The following is a 5357-nucleotide window of genomic DNA, read 5'->3' as shown; positions in this document are numbered from 1 at the left end:
CACATCTGAATATTTGGGTTGAAGTGTTCTGGAACAGTGTTGTAAAAACAACTTAACCACTGATTTCTAGTCGTGTCCTCTTTTGGAAGGCCAAACAAAGTAGTTTCTCTTTCATAATGAAACGCACAGCGTCTTCACAAAATGGCGGTGGCGGCGGCAGCAACAATAAAGTTACGCCTTCTTTCTTTGCGTGAACATTTGGGAGGCGTTATGCAAATCTTCCCACATCGTGATGTAGACATGTGGGGGGGTGTTTAAATGAGGCGTTTTAGGTAGGTGTGGCTGACTCTTAACTTTTATAAAGAATCTCTCTTTGGGTTTGAGATTTTAGTCTTTGCAACTTTAGGGATCTTATCTATTCACGAACAGCTTGTAACACTCCAAAGAGAAAGGAAAACTTGAAATCGCATCAAATGACCCCTTTAAAATGTAATTTATTCCTATGATGGCAAAGCAAAATTTTCAGCAGTTATTACTCCAGTCTTCAGAGTCACATGATCCTTCAGAAATCATTCTAATGCTGATTTGGTCCTCAAGAAACATTTCTTATTATTATCAATGTTAAAAACTGTTGTGCTGCTTAATACTTTTGTGAAAACTTGTAACTTTTTTTTTACACTATTCTTTGATTAATAGAAAGTAGAACATAATTTATTTGAAACAGAAAACTTTTGTAACACAAAGTGTTTACTGTGACTTTTGATCAATTTGATGTATATTTGTTGAATAAACGTATGAATGTCTTTTTTATTTGTACATTTTGAAAGTCACTGTACATTTAAATGGCTTTGTACATCATTTATACATTAATTATGCACATTTTATTCATATACTGAATATGTGTATGAGAGAGAAACTTACCTTATAACCTCCTGAACCAGGACAGTGTTCATAGATTCTTCATACATCACTGGGTATTTATTCACGCCCTCTTGCACATTAATGAGACTGGGAATCTTCTCCACAATCCCCTTCACTATTTCCTCTATGATCTTGATGTGTAGAGGAGAAAAGAGAGTGTGCATTAAACCTGAAAAGCATATGCATTTTACATCACAGATGATAAGCATGATCTATAATTGTTAGCACTGTAGTCGCTATAGTAATTGTCTGGTTTTGCCTTGTATGGGATGTTCTGATATTCATCCAGGAACATTTTCAGCTGGCTGATACAGATGTGCAGATCTCCATCCGTAAACTCCAAGGAAAAGACACAGAGACAGGAGGAGAGCCTTAAACTATGCTGTCTGCCAAAAGAAAATGCAGAGAGAGAAAATAAGAAATATATTATAAATAAGAAAGATTTCATATTATATTTTTACATATGTACACTAGCGTTCAAAAGTTTGGGGGCAATATAATATTTTTTAAATACTTTTTTAAGCAAGGATGCATTAAACTCATTCAAAGAAACAGCAAAGACCATTTCTATTTCAATTAAATGCTGTTCTTTTGAACTTTCTATTCATCAAAGAATACCGAAAAATATATACAGTATCATGGTTTCCACCAAAATATTAAGCAGCAAAAGTGTGTGTTCAGCTGTGATCAACTGCTGAAATGTCAGCTTCGCCGTCACAGGAATAAATTACATTTTAAAATATATTAAAATAGAAAACAGTTATTAATTTTCAATAATATTTCACAATTTACTGTTTATTTTTGATCAAATAAATGCAGCCTTGGTGAGCATAATAGTCTTATTTAAAACATTAAACATCATACCAACCCAAAACTTATGAACGGTAATGTATATTTGCTATGATCATAATTAAATATGACACAGTAATTTTTCTCAACATAAAAAGACAAAGTTAGGTCTTATTGAAAACATGTGCTTCTTTTCAACAGGAACCTTAGTGCAGGAAATGATGAAATCATCAGTGAGGCTGGCGTAGGTCCTCAGGAGATTAGCTTTAATGCCTCGTGGTGGTACTATGGTCATCTTGGAGCCATTCTGCAGAATTGACACTGGGAACTTGTTGTTGGGCAGACTACCGAGCCAAAGACGGAAGTCCCGATGGACCTACATCACCAACAGGTTTTTTAATATATTTAAACGAACTTTTGAAAAAACAAATATAATACAATGAATAGATTTCTTTTACAAACAGTCAGTAGAAACTGAAATAGCTAGTCAGGTGTGTCAAACTTTGTCAGGATCAATGTTCTCAATGAGTCTCTCCAGAGATGGCATCCAGCTGGGAGCGAGGTGGCAGTTCTGGAAGAAGACCCACTGTCCTTTCTCCATGGCACTGTGCATCATAGCCTCAGCACTGGGGCCCTGACATACAACAAATGCTGAAATAGCTAATATAGCTGAAATAGCCTAATATAGTCAATATATACTCAAATATAGTGTCTTATAGTGTATCCAAAAGCACTCACTCTTTCACTCATCCATCACTAATAATGCATAGCAGATGAGTGCACAATATTAGCAAGGTGTGAATGAAATAAAGTGAGGGAAATTTATTTATATTGTCTATATTTTGAAACAAGTGTACATCACATCAGATACTAGAAATCAGAGTGCACTGTGGGTATAAATGAGTGAATGAATGTAGGGAATTAAGCTGTTCACTCAGAATCCAGACACTATATTAAAACCCGATATAGTTCACTATATAGGTGATGGAAGTGGTTTCAGACAGTTTTAGTCCATGTTTAACTGGACACGTTTCAGTTTATTACCGTAAGCTATAACAAACATATACAGTAAATACATATCAAAATACTTTAAAAAGTTATTAAAACGTATGCACTAAAGGCAAGTACTTGCACTAAAGACATGATCTGCAAGTTTACGTTGTTATGACACTAGTGTGATGTTGAATATTTATGTAAATTGGTTGGTGTGAGCCTGTAGGTCAAGTATGTCACAGTTCTTTAGTAGGTGGCACAGAACATTGCAGTCTTTTAGAAACTTTAAATAGGAACATAATTAGCACTAGGGTGGGAAGTCATCTTTTATTAGCATTCGTCTTCTGAAAAAACAATGTATGTGGAGTGTCTTAGGCTCAGGGTCTCAAAGGTGTGAGGGTGGATATTTTGAACTTAAATGGCATGTAGGACTTACTTAACAAAATTGTTTATTTGTCTTTTGCAGAGACAGCCTAGTCAGACTCTACATTTATGATATCAGTTTGTGCATATGTCATATGTTTATTTCTGAAGGTTCTGTGTTCTGACTTGGCCTTGGCCAAGGGAGATAGTGCTCATCTTCTTAGAAAACTTCATGACCTCTCTTACATTCTTCTTACATTTCTTACATTTACAGTGTTCTTTTTTGTTCTGTTAATATCAAAATGTTATTAGATTGTTAATGCTATTATATGATGATATGAGTGCAGTGTATATAGAGCATATGTGTGGGTACCTGTGGCTCGATGAAGTTCTGACCCAGTTGTGAAGCCACAAAGTCCTGCAGGCCATGAGTGAGCCGGTCAGCTCTTAGACAGCGCAGAACCAGCAGATTCTGAAATGAGTCTAAAGCACTGTCCCACTCGCCTGGAAGAGGCTCCCTGTTCACATACATATGCTTATTAAATTAGATTCTAAACCTGACATGCACAATAACAATACCATTTACGACCTCTAATAGGGCCTACAAGTGTGGCTGCTATATAATATACTCTTGAATGCAGATTCATGTTTGGAGAAGCTCTCTGGCAGGTTACTGAAAGTGGGCAGGGTGCTCAGTGACAGCATGTCCTGCCAGGTTCTCATGGAGAGCCAGTTTGGAGCAGGATTTGGAGCCTGATGCTGGGGCCGCCCCCTGATGACAAGTATCGCCACTCACAACCTGTACACACACGGACATTTATATGCAAACGGGTCACATCCATGTCCTCAAGATGTTTCTATACTTTGTTATTATTTCTTCATCACTACAAACATAGACGATCTCAGCAGACTCAGTGTTGACTGTTCACTTGCTTCTATCACAGCACAATCAAATAAAGCTGAATTTATAGTGGAATAAATATTATCATTATTAAAAACAGCTTGAGTGATAAAGATCAAAAGAAAATGGAGACAGAATTCATTTAATGAACTTAAAACTTAACTTTAAAACATGCTTGTGTGGTCTCTGATACTGATAATCTCTGATAAACATTTGCCATAAATATTTGCTGGATGGAAAGAAAAATAATAAAAAGTACAAAGGTTGAGATGAAGACAGAGACATATTTAACCCTGTTTTTTTTTTCTTGCTAACCATATCAATCTTGCTGTCATTCATCAGGATTCTGGAACAAAGGAGGAAGGCAAACATCAGCTTGTGTTTCTCAAAAAAGCTGCGACAGATGTTGTTACTGTACAAGCTGAAGGTGAAGAACTCATTAATGTTGAAAATATGTTCCTTCACTTTATCTGTGGGGAAATAAGCCACTACAGTTTGTTAATCAGTTAAGCCGGTAAGCCGGTTAACTATTACTGTAAATGTCTATAAGATGTCTAAAACTGTGGTTCCCACTGTCTTGGTAAACCTGGATAAAGATCTTACAGCTATATTTCAAAATTGATTTCTAGTACTGGAAAAGACGTGTAAATGAATAAAATTAAATAAACATCTCCATAGGCATTTTCCAAGCTCTAAACAATTTTATTGGGTAGAAATTGTCAGTAGAAATATTTGTAAAAACCTTTATTCTTATCCAGTAAATCACAAATAACTGGACAATTTTTTGGGATTTTGAATATTGTTGTGGGTAATGGAAAATGACCTTGGAGTCAAAAAGCTTGATAACCACTGGTCTAAAAAAACCTTTGCAGTTTGTTCAGTGACGAAGGTCAATAATAGAAGGTCATATTTTCACCTGCTTTCTTTGAGTTGGCAATGCCACTCATGAAAATCCCCAGGAACCACTCCAGAGAGTACTGGTACATGGGGTCCACATTTGACCGATCTGACACACAGAAGAGGATGTGGGCTCTGACAGCCACTGGGACATATTCCAGACGTGTGGCATCAATGTCCCTCTCAGTCGCCTCAGCTGCAGTCACTTTAACCTAATGGTTTAAAGGGGTCATATGATGTTGCTAAAAAGAACATTATTTTGTGTATTTGGTGTAATGAAATGTGTTTATGCGGTTTAAGGTTAAAAAACACATTATTTTCCACATACATTACATTATAGTTTCTCCTCTTTGCCCCGCCTTTCGAAACGTGTCGTTCCCTTTCATGGGAACTTCGAACTGCGTCCTCTAGGGGTCGCTATGGGGAACGCCTCGTCGTGACTCGTATCTGAAGCATACATTGAAAAAACACCAACTCGTTGGCCGGCGACAGCCATGACGTCACTACCGGTGCGACTACAGTATAAATCGGTGCCGGGAGCTACACATCGTTC

General features: G+C 36.8%; 1 pseudogene; it reads right to left on the bottom strand.

The window, feature by feature from the left end:
- The window catches only part of LOC107551778 (dynein heavy chain 1, axonemal-like), a 32876-nt pseudogene that overhangs the window by 9513 nt on the left and 18006 nt on the right, over positions 1 to 5357 (bottom strand).

The sequence above is a fragment of the Sinocyclocheilus grahami genome, unplaced genomic scaffold, assembly GCF_001515645.1.
Source record: "Sinocyclocheilus grahami isolate Dianchi unplaced genomic scaffold, SAMN03320097.WGS_v1.1 scaffold433.1, whole genome shotgun sequence".
Classification (NCBI taxonomy): domain Eukaryota; kingdom Metazoa; phylum Chordata; class Actinopteri; order Cypriniformes; family Cyprinidae; genus Sinocyclocheilus; species Sinocyclocheilus grahami.
This window is presented reverse-complemented; position numbering and strand designations above follow the sequence as displayed.